Below are 14,484 nucleotides of genomic sequence, written 5' to 3'. Positions count from 1 at the left end.
TTCTTTTCCAGAAGTGAGAACTTCAACAAACCAGATGCCAGCCAAACAGAGAATGGCATCCTGGCCCATGACATCCCCTCAGGGAGAGCTCTTCCCCTCTTTCTCCTCTAAATTTTAACTCAGGCAGCTTGAGGCAAGCCTGTGAGAAAAACCTCAAAAGTTTACCTCAGGGTGTGCTGTTTTGAGAGCATCAGCTGACAAGCTGTGTCTCATTGTTGGATCAATGACTGATTCCTCGGCTACCAAGGTCTTCTAAGAACAAAGGGAACTACACTTTACTTTACACTGTTCAAGCAGAACTGAGTTCTTCCTCATCCTAACAGGCAGCTGAGTTAACTTTGTGTATTTTCTTTAGCTGGGGATGCTTAGGAGCCAGACTGGTGTGATGGGTACCCTGATAGAGTGTCCCACAAGGCAGTATGGAGGCTGTTATCTATGCCAACTACCACTTTTCAATGTCTTTAACATAACACAACAGCTGAAGTCCTCAAGGGAACAGTCCCCAGACCTTCATGTGCCAACAAGCTACAGCCAAGAGCAAGAAGCAGTAACTCCTTCAAGTATTCCATGCTCTTCTTAAATATTTCTCATTTTTATATAATTGGTCCTGGATGTTACGTCTTTATTTTATGCAAATCTTTTTTCATATTTTAATGACTGGATATTGTAAAGTGTTGGTAGTCCTATCTGGGAGCACACTTTACTCAATGACAAAGGGTTAACTAAATTACCATATTTCATTTGCATAAAAAGCATGGCAGACATTTCAGTAAACTTTGTTGAATTAGGAACACTGGAGCTGCCAAGCTGAACTAGACCCAGTGTCTACCTAGGTAATGGCCCTGTCTCTGGGAGAAGTGGATGGGGCTGTAAAACCTTTGACATGGGCAGATGTGTTGCCTCCTTTTCCTACTGCTCCTCATGATGATTTCTAGTGGCTAGAGACTGATTTGAACTCATGAGAGACTTGAAACCCCTTCTGATAGGGCTAGAATTAATTATGATAACTCTGGATGCCTGTGACTAGGTTATTAAGAATAAAGTAAAATGGGAAGTTTAAACAGTTTTTACTGTATTCATGTGGCTGCCTGAAATCAATTGTTTAAAGCCATACTATATGCCAAGTGAATTTAATAGACATACATAAAACATTCAGCAGTATATTCATTACTGGGTTTTTTGACCTAATAAGATAATCAAGACAATGAAAAAAGCTACCATTGCATTTTTTCTTCCCCAGTCTCTCTGGATAGTCCTAGCTTTTCACTTAACATCTTTATACTTTCCCCTCTTGACTAACTCTTCTGCATACATTTCTCTTTTGTTATATAGTCTAGCACCTAATGACTAGGTGAATAACATACATAAATGCCTATTTCAGTCGGTATCTAAGTGCTTGAGCACAGCAATTCCATTGTGGTCAGTCATAGCAATGAGAGGTAGCTTCCAAACACCATTTCCAAAGGACCTAGCTTTACAGAAAAGAAACTCCACCCCTAAGGAATAGGATGTTGGTACTGTTAAGAGGGGTTTAAGACTCAGCTACACTGCAGCTGCCATCCAGTTTCCACAGCTTCCCCCCACATTATAATTAAAATGACCCTACTGCATATGTTCTACATTTTATCTCTTTGTTTAATGGCTTCGTGAGTTGTTTTAATCAACCCCTCTCATTCCTTATGACTAAGCTGACAGATATTCTTACATGAAGTGAAATAGCCAGATGATTTTAAAATAGTACAGCTCCACCACTGGGTACACCCCACAGCAGCTACAAGGCTCCACATGTATTTTAAGAAACCCCAATTCAAACAATCATTCCACAACAAAGTTCCCAAGTTTGTCCCAAACAAACTCGGGAGACTCTGAAGCAGGGCAAAGAAGCCAAGTGGACAGTGTATTTTTAAACGTTCTGCTTTCATGGTTAGCATGTTTTTGCATTTAGAATGCCAGAATACAGTTGAATGGTCGGGATATAAACTGCTAAAGTGTGTTTTTCATAAAGTTCAAAAATAACCTACGGACATGACATGGGCTTGAGCTCTCTGCACTGCTTCTAGTTTTACATCTCCCTCCAAAGCAGCTTGCAGGCTTCAAAAGGTGAAATGTTCACATCTTTTTAATTATGTCAGTATTATTTTTCTATCCAATAAAAAATTCTGTCAAATATTAGAATTTAACAATTTAAGGACTCCATTCCATAGCACTTAATACAGTGATTATTTTCTTAAAATTAATGGCAGTGCTCAGATGAGTAAGGGCTGTAAGATTAAGCCCATTCATTTAACAACTTGAAAAGCATTCATTTCTTAGTCTTAATGGGAGAGAGTGGCTGACAGGTCTCCAGTCTGTCTGAACAGCTCTGTGCTTAAGGACAGCAGCAGAAACCATTCCCTGTAAGCCTCTTCTGCCCCCAGGCTGCCTCTTGTTTGCCTGTTCAAGTAGTCTTGCTCCTCTGAAACAGCTTTGCCACTGACTTCAAAGGAGGAGGAACAAGCACATGGTCAGGTTTTTAAAATAACAGCATATCCTTGGTTGCACTTCTGCCACACCCTTCTAGGGAAATCTCATGGCACTTTCCAATAGCAGTGGTAAAGCTTCCCAGTTTTTCAGTTAGGGATATTTTATACTGTAGGTGCTTAGTTACCTGCTGCAGAGGACAGAAGCAGCTCGTTTCACGGCATATGGCAACAGCACATAAATAAATGTAGGAGGAATCATGTCAGAAGGAATTCCACAGGGAGATTAGTGTTCACAGTAGAAAAGCAGCATTTAAGGCTAGGAGATTCCCAGCATTATCTATTCATGGATGTTGCAAAGCATCAGTCTGAGCAACTGTCAGGACCCACAAGAGACAGGCAAAATCGCAGTGTCTGGTCATCTGCATTCCTCTGAATTGCACTGTGCAATCATTGCAGTATTTACTTCAGCCTAATGCTCAGGTGTTTTCTCCCTCTATGCAAATACAGCCTACTGGATTTTACTTTTTCTATCTGTCCTTAGTTTTCTCAGTGGCTTTACTAATGTATTTCTGGTGCTGCTGGCACTGTGATCTTCCACCCAGATGTTGTACTTTTAGTGGGGCCACAATCCTGATGCTGCTGCCTCCTCCCCTGTGCATGCTCTGCCTCTCTGTGGAGCCAAGCAGATCTCCCAGGGCCAGAGGGGGAAACCTGAGTTAGTTCCATGTGGGAGCACTGCCCAAGCATAAGAGAGCGCTCAGGCTGCTAAACCGGGGGATTTTGCCCGGCAAACAGGCAATCCTGCTTCTCAAATGCTAAAGCTTCTCCTCCCAGCTGCTGCAAGAACCGTGCTGAAAACATAATTAAGAAACAAAACATGAGATGTCCGTGCTCTTGTTACAGCAAAGAGAGGGCTGGGCCTCTCAAACAGAAGTGCTGCCCAGGCCTTGGAGAGGTCTGCAGCTGGGGGGAGAAAGGCAGCACCCTTTGCCCCTGCCTCGGTGGGGGGGTCAGGTCATCTCAGCCTGTGAGCACGGCTCCACATCACAACCTTTTGTTCATCAGTCCTGCTCTGCCTGCCTGCTCCTTCCCTCCCTCCTTCCCCACTAATGCACTGATCCAAACAGGCCCCCAGCCCTCTTCAAGTGGCTGGCAAAGCTGTTTTTTATTTTAGGAGCTTAATACGGCCCAGATTTGGATTAATGATGGCATATCCCGTCAACCACAGGTACACGTGCTTGGGACAGACAGTCATTTAGCTTCTCCCCGCTGAGAAGCCTGACCTCAGTACCCACATGTGATGTGTGTAAGGCCCTGGAGACTCAGCTGTCTCTGCTCATGTCCATACGCTCCGATGGCACTCTGCCCAGCCACCAGTCAAACAAGTTCACAAAGACCTGGGTGCTAAATAATAATAACTCTCAATAGGCAGTGACTACTGCCTTCAGCCAGACCTCTTCTGCAGGAAACCACCCCCGGAGCCAGCATTGCCATACTGGTGCCATATGCCTACGCCTGACACCAGATGTATCTCAAAACAATACTTTGTCAGTGGGAAGAAGCAGTCTGAGGAGTTCACAGGGATTTCTAGGCTCCAGAAGGCCAGGTTATATTGCAGCAGGCTCTCAGGAAGCTCCTAGGTGGATTTTCTAGCTGAGCACATGCATGTGAAAAAGCACTACCATCAGTGGCATGCTGCTGTGGGTCACTCTGACACAGACAACTGCAGGCAATGAAATCAACTGCAGCTGAGTTCATAGAATCATAGAATATGCTGAGCTGGAAGGGACCCATCAGGATCATCGAGTCCAACTCCTGCACAGGAATTAAGAATCAACGTGTGCTGAGAACCTTGTCCAAACACTTCTTGAACTCTGTCAGGCTTGGTGCTGTAACACTTTCCTGGGGAAGCTTGTTCCAGTGCTGAACCGCCTTCTGAGTGAAAAACCTTCTCCTGATATCCAACATAAATCCCTCCTGATGCAGCTTTATGCCATTTCCCTGAGTTCTGTCACTGGTTATCAGAGAGAAGAGATCAGGACCTGTCTCTCCTCTACCCCTCATTAGGAAGTTGCAACTGCAATGAGGTCTCCCCTCAGTCTCCTCCAGGGTGAGCAGACCAAGTGACCTCAGCTGCTCCTCAGATGGCTTCCCCTCAGGGCCCTTCAGCATCCTCGTGGTCTTCCTTTGGACACTCTTAATGTCCTTTTTATATTGTGACACCCAAAATGCACACACATTATTCAAGGTGAGGCTGCCCCAGAGCAGAGCAGGACAATCTCCTCCCTTGCCTGGCTGGTGATTCTGTGCCTGATGCACCCCAGGGCACAGCTGGGCCTCCTGCTGAAGTGGCAGATCCTTTTCTGTGCTTGAGGGACTGAGAGTAGAGGGACAAAGCTGTGGTAGTGCTCCTTAGCTAAAACCATGAAAAGGTGCTGTACTTATAGTACTTCAAGCATAGGAACTGAAGAACAGGGACTGAACCACTCATCACTTATGTCTGCGCTCCTGAGGAATAAATAAATAAAGAGGAAGGCCAGAAGTACACATGTAACTTACTCATAACCTTTTGTTCTCAGTCCTGCTCATCAAGAGCAGCATTTACAGTTTCTGAGCACTCACAGTCCCTCTGAGAGCTGCCCAACCTTCTTCTGACCAGGCAATCAGGAGACCTTTTCATTCCTCCATTGCTATACACACATATATCTGGCCCCCTACATCAGAGGGAAGATATACTTCAACTGCAAATGTGGATTAAAACCATCATCTAGAAATAAAACAGAAACTGAATTACTATATAAAGCCATTTTTTCATGACCAGTCATGGACTGAGAATAATCATGGAAGGTAGCAGTATCGGATCTGAGCACTTTCTCTGGTTTAGGGACATTTCACTGGTTTTGCACCACAAAAGGTGCAAGATATCTTGAAAGAGGCACCTTCAGGTGACTTTGCTCTGGCTACTGAGATACCTGGTATTGTACACTGAAATAAAGCCTGTGCTCCTTCCAGGAGTCCTGTTTATTTTTAGTACCTGCTATTGTGAGTTTGGATATTTCTGAGTTTCATGTAACTGTCTAAGTATAATTAGTAGTAATAAGAAAACAGCAGAGAGAATAGCAACAGAATTACAGCTGGTTTGGAAATTAAATTTGAAAAGAAAGTTAAAACATGATTTATGTGCACAAAAACTTGTACCAAAGAGGTAGCCTCTTAATTCTAAAAGCTTCAAATTCCAAAACTTCTGCTCCCCTCCAAGTGTCTTCCTATTAAACTATGAAACAACATCTGAAAGATTTTGTGCTGGAGATTATTTGCAGTACCATACAAGATTCGTCTCTACTAAAAATAAAATAAAAGCAGTTGACATCCTTCACATATTAAAAAATAAATAAATAAAACCAAACAAACACTTCTTCAAACCAAATGTCAGAACTCTGTTTAATTAAAAAAAGGAAGTTTATACTTGGTTATAGTGTGTGTCGACATCTACCCCTTTGATTTACAAGAGTATGGACGGGAAAGAGCAGATTGCTTTATTCAAGAGAAAGAAAGGAGGGAGGGGGCCCAGTGTGACAGGAAAGAGTGTAGGCTGTATTAACTTCAGTGCTTGTTAAAACATGAAGGATTAATGGTAGAAAGGGAGGGAAGAATTGTGAATGTCTCCAGTTTAGGATCTTCAAAAATGTTTGGGGATTCTAAGAATGTCTCACCAGACCACATGAAAGCTGTACAGAGAGACTCAGCCACACGACTGCTCTAAATCCAAAGCTGGTATTGCTCCACTTATACCATCAAACCAATGGAGCTGAAATGTAGCCGCAAATTAAATTTATTTTTATTGAAAAAGTACTAAGTCCTTAAAAATAAGGAAAAGAGTATGTCAGGAAATGCAGCCTTTCTTAGCTGAGTTTACAGGGTAGGTAACTCTGGCATCTAACCTCAGTGCTGACATCTGAGTATTGCAGCAGAATCAGACACTCTGCCCAAGTCTGCAGAAAGGCAATATCCAGCCTTATGACTTCATTTTAAATAGAGCAGAAAGCTGGAGCTTTCTGCTTTCATCTCTGTAACTGCAGGTTCAGCCCATGTAACTACAAGAGAAAATAATCAGGAGAAAAGTTCACGAGCTGCCTTTGCAAATGGGAACCTACACTTTAGCATTTCTGCAAAGTGCATTTGCTGTTATTATTAATTCAGCAGGGTCATGGTGACTTGGAAAAACAGCAAAACTGTTTGCTCTACTGCAAGTGCAGATAATCCTGACACTTCTCAAATTTAATACGGGGAGATCTTGTGTGCCTTTATCCATGACTGCAGCAAGGAGTCAATTCAGTAACCCTGAATTACTGCACACACATGCAAGCCTGAGAATACAGTCCTTGCTGAACATCATAGTGTCTTTGTTAGACTGATGATGAGATGATTAAAGCCTGGAGAAATCAGGAGTAATTTCATAACAACAGCACATCAAAATAAAGTTTTCTTTCCCCCCAGCTTCTTAGATGCTAAGTACCCAAATATGTTTGTTTTCTCTGATTAGGACCTGGCTGCTTATCAGATCTCGGGGTCAAACAACTAATGTCCGTGTGCTTGCATGTTGGAGAAGCAAGCACTTCCTTGGCTGGTCTGTTTTATTTAGGTCATGATACTCTACAGTTATTCACGAGCACTCTTAATAGTTTTGATTGAGTTATTGGCAAGATCGAAGTGATGGGTCTACACCACCCTTTCCGACCTGGAGCCTGAGGGCATGCGTCTCTGGGTGGAGCACAGAGACCTTCTGCAGTCCCCGCTCATTCCACAGGCTGGCCACAATTTGGAGCAGACGGAAAGTGTCAGCTTGAGCATGGCAGTCTGGCATGCAGCCTGCATGCACCAGGGCTCACTGGTTTCAGCTCAGCCTTAGCCAAAGGCTTCTGGACCAGAGCTGCTATGCATGTAGGGCCATGGTGTCACTGCCTGCCACCACTGCTAGGTATAGCTGCAAGTTTTGTGGCACAGAGACTACTTTATTATGATGGGCTTGTAACAAAATTCCCTACTAAGCCGTCTCAGTCTGATGAAGGCCTCTAGAATTGAGCAAACAATAGCATTACCTGAAAAATTTACTTGGTGCAATGGTTAGAAATGCCAGATAAGCATCTTATTCTAAGCACTGCAAATGAAATCAGATCTAGAGTGGCCCATATTCAAAACAACCTGCAAACCAAAGCCTCCTATAGGTGCTGCAGTTAGCCAAGTCCTAAAGCATCTCTGAAGGTGAAGCCACTTCTATATAGCAATTACCTGGGCAACCTGGCTGTGAGGGACAAATCCAGGAATTTTGGTCACTCTTCCTGAATTACTTCTGCATATTATCTCTCTGATATCACCTGATATAGAACATGGGTGTAAACTTAGCAGTCAGCCCCATGCTCATAAAGTGCCCCAGCCTTTTGTCTCAAGACTTAAGCTTCTCAATACTGCACACTTGTACAGGCAGAATCTCCTTCCTGCTGGAACCAGGACCAGGCCTCAGGAGTGAGGTTTAAGAGTCCCTATCCAGAGGTGTTCCAATCTTTCACTATGCAGGAGTAGAAGAGATCCCTCAGAGGCTGAGCTTAGGCTGGGATTTTGGTGCTCTGAACTCTCCTCCTCACAGTGAAAGCACAACCAATAATCACTAGATGGCAAGTCCTGGAAATACCAGAGTCAGACTTTAGAGCCCACAGAGGTAGCATATTCCAGATTTGGAGAACAGAAATAGAAACAAAAGTTATTCTCATGCTCTGGGAATGGTTTTGTGGTTTCTATGGCAGCAGTTCCTCAAACCAATAGGTCTGATCAACCAAACTAAGTGAAGCCACAGATGAATTAGAAACCAGTACAGATGCTGCAAGAACAATTATCTACAACTCAGCCTGTGAAGTTGGGTGTAGTAGTCACAGCTGCTTGTAAGAGAGTCACAGGTAATTCTCAAGAGTAGCACTGAGTCCAAACCCCCACAAGAAATGCAAAGGCCATGAGAACCAAGGCACAGTCAGAAGATCAAACATATTGAACCAAGAACACTTTAAAGCCCCAGATGAGGAAAGAACTTAGTAAGTCCATCTTTTCTCAGAAGTCCATGAACTTAATTGTAATTAATTCTTCTAAGTTCTCCATTATTTTAATGACTCAAAAGCCTGCTTACAGCCAAGCAAATTGGTAAGTGCTTTCCTAAACAAGCAATTTTTAAATTCAGGACTTCTGAAAGCAAATGGCCTTCATTCTGTGAGGAAAAAAGGACACCCTGATGTTCAGATGGTCCTGGGAAGACTCCATGGACTTAGAGACAGTCTCAACCCAGCAGACTTCCACATCAATTACAAACAGGGAAGGGAAAACAAGTATGAGGTGTCAGAGACAGACTCACTGAATTGCCAGTGTTGGGAGGCACATCTAGAGATTGTCTAGTCCTTGGTCAGAGCAGGATCAGCTGGAGCAGATTGTTGTTGGCTGTGTGTGGCAGGGTTGTGACTGTCTCCATAGATGGAGACCCCATCACCAGCTCGTGTTGAGTTTCTCATCAACCAACACCCCAGCCACTTCCCCTCAGGGCTGCTCTCAATCCCTTTTCAGTCCAGCCTGTATTTGTGCTTATTGCCTTCCCCCAGGTGCAGGACCTTGCAGTTTGCCTTGCTGAACTTCATGAGACTGACATGACCCACCTCTCAAGCCCATGGAAGTCCCTCTGGATGGCATCCCTTCCCTCCAGTGTGCCAGCTGAACCACACAGCTCAGTGTGGTCTGTGAACACGCTGGGGGTGCTTCAATCCCACTGTCCATGTGTCTGACACAGATGTTAAACAGTGCTGGTCCCAACCCTGACACCTGGGGACACCATTTGTCACTGGTCACCCCTTGGACATTGAGCCATTGACCACAGCTCTTTGAGTGCAACCATCCAGCCAATTCCTTATTCACTGAGTGTTCCATCCATCAATTCCATGTCTCTCCACTTCAGAGACAAGGATGTTGGGCACGACAAGATGAAATGCTCTGCACAAGTGCAGGTAGATGATGTCAGTCCTATGAAGACTAATAGGTTTTTATATTTGCCCAAATCCATCACTTTCACTGATGTACCTTTTATAAGCAGTGTCACTATGTAATTGGAAATAATTGAAAATTAATTTAATATTGCACATAGATGTGGAGATTGAGAGACTGAGAGGCACAAATAAACAGCTATCTAGTGGAAACACAGCTCAAAAAACAGCATTCCTGGGTCATTCACACACACCAGTGGTGGGATGTTTCATAATGCATTCTTATCCTGCCAGGAAGAATGGATTTATCCCAGAAAACTCATGTCAATAGTTCTGCACAACTCCAGTCCAAATTTGGCTTAGTAAATTTATTTAATAGACCAATAGATGTAAACATGAGATAGTAAATGTTAAGCATGTTTTTCTCTCCATGAAATGACTGGTGATTTAGTATATGTTCATGAACAATATGGAACTGAAGTGGGATTGATATTTTTCTTAACTACAAAAATACTGAACAGTGTTATAAGAGCAATCAAATGATTTAATCACAGGTCCTAAAGCACTCTGGCACATTGTGTCGTAGAGATAATGAAAACACTCTGATCTCTCCAATATGACAAATTGTTAAAAGCATATTGCTTCTTGAATTTAGGATATTTGCTTGCCATTTTATGCTAAAATAAATGTACTTTAACTTTTCTTTCTCTTTGCCCCATGGGAAAAATCTTCCAAGGATAATATCAGTATCTCAGCCACGTGGCATGTGCTTCTGCTTTCCCTTTGTGGGAAGCCAGGAGTGTTAATCATCATTAAATCGATGTTGTCCATATACAAAAGTTCTTTTTAAGGAAGTACCTGTCAGTCATTCAGCCATGGGGGCAGAGGGCGAAAAACTGTTGATTTTAGACTTAAGGCAGTGGACAGTTGTATCCTGGGCTGTAATGATGGATTTCTTGGTTTCTGGGGCCTTTTACAGCACTTTAGAAGAGTAACTATTTTATATTTTGTGCCAGGTAACACAAAAAGAGGCTTCACTCCTCACATAGAGCTCCCACAGAGACAAAAATCATGAGGTGAAATAATTTTCTTGAATTTGGACCAAATGTACTCTTCATTGCAAGTAGTTTGCACTGAGAATAGTTACATAACCCAAACAGAAAAGTCATGCCTATGGCTGTTTATCCATCATTTGCAGTGCAGCTAGGGAATTGCATGGTATTTTACATCCTTTATGGAAAAAAATTCCGTGGAAGGATCTCAGTGACTTATTGATTTCACATCTGATCCTGCATCTCTTGTTCAACTAAAACCCTTTTAGCAATGGGAGTTTCAAATATACAAAAAATATTAAAAAGTTAATGTTGATATCAACAAAGGAAAATTGGGTTCTTTTTTCCCCTTCCTTCCTTTTTACACTAGGTTACATTGAAATGTAACCAAATCAACAACTTTTAAACTATAAAACAACCCCAGGAACAATTTTGGCATTTGGTGACTTTTTTTCTCTGCAATTTTGGGATAGTGTGTCAAATCTGCATTTTTTTATCAACAGAGATTTTCAAAATTCTCAGTTGAACAAATAATGTCATATGTTTGTAAGTATCAATAATCTAAGCCATCTGCAAAGGAATGATTTTGCAAAGGCATCTCTTTCAGGACACTGTGGATTTTGTCACTGCTTGAGGTTTTGGCAAACCATCAATATCACTATAATTTTCTCCTATGAAATACAGTTTTTTACTGAGGTTTTTTTTTTTTTTTTTTTTCCCCTTAGCTAGCTTAAGTTTAAAAATATTGCATGTCTAACTCGGCAAAATCAAAAGTTAGGCTTTCTCTGTATTGCACATTAGATGCCAGTAATTCAGAAAGGTATAAAGCAAGTTATCAGTGAAATAAAGAAACTTAAAAAAACCCCAACATTGAATGTTCACTGCATCAAGTAGCCAACGTATTCTTTATATTTGGTCTGAAAGGAGGACTACAGAACTTAAGGGAGAGAAAGAGCATCTTTAAGTACAGGTTCATTACAAATCTCTATTTTCACTCTTGCAAAGAGCACAATGCTATTGCTAGTAGTGACAGTGTATCATTTAAGTGTGTGACATCTACCCCCTCCAAAAAAGGCTTAGATGTGAGAACCGCCTGAAATTTTCTATCCAAGACAAGCAAAGCTGTCACTTCCTAATTATTTAATTTCAAATTGAAATCTCAGTTTCAAATGAGGAAGACGATCTGGGCTAAGCCTTGCTCTAAGCAAAGGAGCATTCTGTTGCTAGCAGACTTTGTATGCATAAACACAGTTCTCATATAATTCAGAATGTTAACTACTAATAGGAGAACTACACCCACCTTTTGTAATAGTCATTTCACAGACTGACATGGCTACAATTATTTTGTTATACAAATTGGCTTTGGTGGGTGTGTCACTCTTCAGGGTTCTGTACAAGGCAGCAAGAGATCCAAGTCATTATGGAAAAATCAGCTTACAAAGGGTTTGTAAAGATACGTTGAAACCCAAGGGAAGGTAGGCAACTTCGTGACATCCCTTTAGTCTAAATAATGATGTTTATTTGCTCTCTGACCTTGCCTGGAAGAAGGTGTCCTTCTCCCACTCTTGTTATGAAAAATATAATTATTTGAGTTTTGTGGAAATAAACCAGGTTTAAGAGATTTTAGGACTGAAAGGTGAAGGGCTATGTAGAAAACATGGCATACTTGGTTTTGAAGTGCAGATGCTAGCAGATTCCACGCTAGCAGCTGTGACATTCCAGCAGTAAAGCAGGACTGGTGATTTCAGGACTGGCTAAGACATTGTGGCACTCGAGCCAGAATATACATTTTCACATTTTCACTGCCTTTTCTGTCCTCCCCCAGTTTAAATGTCTTTGACAGGAGATAGGAAACCCTGTCCTTTGTACATGGGGTCCTCTTTGTCCTCCTCTACAAATCTGCTGTGTGCAGTTCTCTCCTCTCACCTAAGATACCAAAAACCATTTTCCAACTACTACACTTAGCCTTCAGATGTGTAACTTCTACTGACTCACACACAATCTCTCCACAAGTATTGGGGCACTAATCTTAGGCCAAATGATAGATATTTTTAAATTAACTAAGGCCAGAAGTGGTGTAGCCTCCAATGGGAGGAGCAAAAAACCACAAATGGTATCAGCTGAGGACAGAGGGAAGAATCCAAAACCAAAGCCTAAGAGACAAGACGTGGGCTCTTGCTTACTGACATCTTCATGGCACAAACTGTGCTCTGTATTTCCACATTCCAAACAGAAACGTGGCAGAGGACAGAAGTTTTGAAACAGGAACAGAGTAAGTATGTCCTTCTATCACAAGTTGTAGCTGAAATTCTTCTTCTCCCCCAGTCATATAGTTAGAACTAGCACTTCCCCCAAAATGTAATTCAAAATGGCACAACTATGCATCTGCATTAATTATTACAGTGTGCAGATAACCACACAGACACAAATGTAAGAACAAAAGAGTGTCCCAGAGAAAAGGTACAGCAGAGCTTAACACAGCTCCACCAAGATCATCCTACCAATGATGCACAGCAGGAAACAAAACTGAAATGAAAACAGCACCTTTATCTCTGAAGAAGCCCCCCTTGGTATGATTGACAACATTTGGGTATGTGTTACAAAAGTCAGCAACAAATTTGGGAGCCTGGATGCTGAAGTATTCCCACTATGACAGCTGTCTCAGTATCTTCACAGGCAGACAGTCAGAGGCCCATTTACCAGTGAACTACTATGAAAAAAGGAGGAATCTGATTCATGTTTAGGATCATAGGGTCATGGGGAAACTCAGGCTGGAAAAAACTTTCTCTTCCAAAGAAGGGGTTTGTGGTTTTTTTTTGGGAAAATTTGCAGTCAGCTCAGAACCACATGTCTTCTCTGACATTTACAGCCCTTTAAAGACTGATCACAGGTACCCTCTCTCACTAGAAACTGAGGAATTAGCTAAGTCAGCTTTGGAATTGGACATGCTGGATCCTTGGACTGATTTTACTTAGGAAAGTCTGTGAAGCTTAGAGAGAGTTCTGGGTCTTTCATTTCTTGTACATCTCTGAAGAACTGAATCCTTGCTTGAAACTTAGTGCTTACAAGTTGAGGAAGTTTTTGTGGAAAAGCACAAATATAACTACAAGAGAAAATTTTCTTCATTTTTAATGTATTCCAACCATACTCTCTGGACTTTGCTAAACTTCTTGTAGTATTTCTTTTCTTTAGAAGCTCTAAAGAAAGGAGAGACTGAGCTCTAGTCTGGCTGCCACAGAGGAGGAAACTCAAGGACAAGAGGAAAAGGAGGATATTAGTCATTCAGGCTTTTACCTCAGCCTGTTCCACACACAAGTCTTGTGGATTTGGGTGTCCAGCACCTTTAGAAGGCAGGCTGCTGGAGCAAAAGGCACATCTGAAGGAATTGATGTTGATTTTGAAAGAGCAGACAACAACAAAGAAACCAGATCAGGAAAAAAATAAGGCAACTCTGGCCAATATCAGCCACTAAATATAGCCTTTCACTTACCTCAATGCATCTAATTCTAAGATATGCATTTATGACTCCATCCATTTAGTTGAAAAGGGAAAGACCACACCAGGATAAGCAATGAAGAGTGGTCAAACACATAACTTAATGGCAGTGTACGGAAGCCACTACAAAAAAGCTAGGGGAGAATGAAACATTTTGTGGTGCAGCTGAGTAGCTGATTTCTGTACCCAATCCACCAATATTTTCCAAGCATGGACATCTTTTCTTGAAATTAAAATAGAAAACACAAATCCCCTTTCCCACAAAAAAACTGACAGTTTAGTAAAAAAGATGGAACTAACCAAGTAAATCTGACTGCATAGCATTTTAGGAAAAGGACAGAAATAGCTGCTGCTATTGAAAGTCATATACTGCTGAAATATTTTTGTGATTATCCTAAAAGCTGATCTGACCCCTTGAAAGAACTCTTAAATGGTTACTGCTTCCTCAAACAAAAGCTACTT

The 14,484-nt window shown here is 41.9% G+C and overlaps 1 protein-coding gene across 1 annotated transcript in view; it reads right to left on the bottom strand.

Annotated features, from left to right (window-relative positions):
• The window catches only part of DYNC1I1 (dynein cytoplasmic 1 intermediate chain 1), a 213,298-nt gene that overhangs the window by 48,309 nt on the left and 150,505 nt on the right, over positions 1-14,484 (bottom strand). The gene's annotated exons all lie outside the window — the stretch shown is intronic.

The sequence above is a fragment of the Serinus canaria genome, chromosome 2 (genome assembly GCF_022539315.1).
Source record: "Serinus canaria isolate serCan28SL12 chromosome 2, serCan2020, whole genome shotgun sequence".
NCBI lineage: Eukaryota > Metazoa > Chordata > Aves > Passeriformes > Fringillidae > Serinus > Serinus canaria.
Note: the sequence above shows the minus strand (reverse complement) of the source record. Positions and strands in the feature narration are given on the sequence as shown.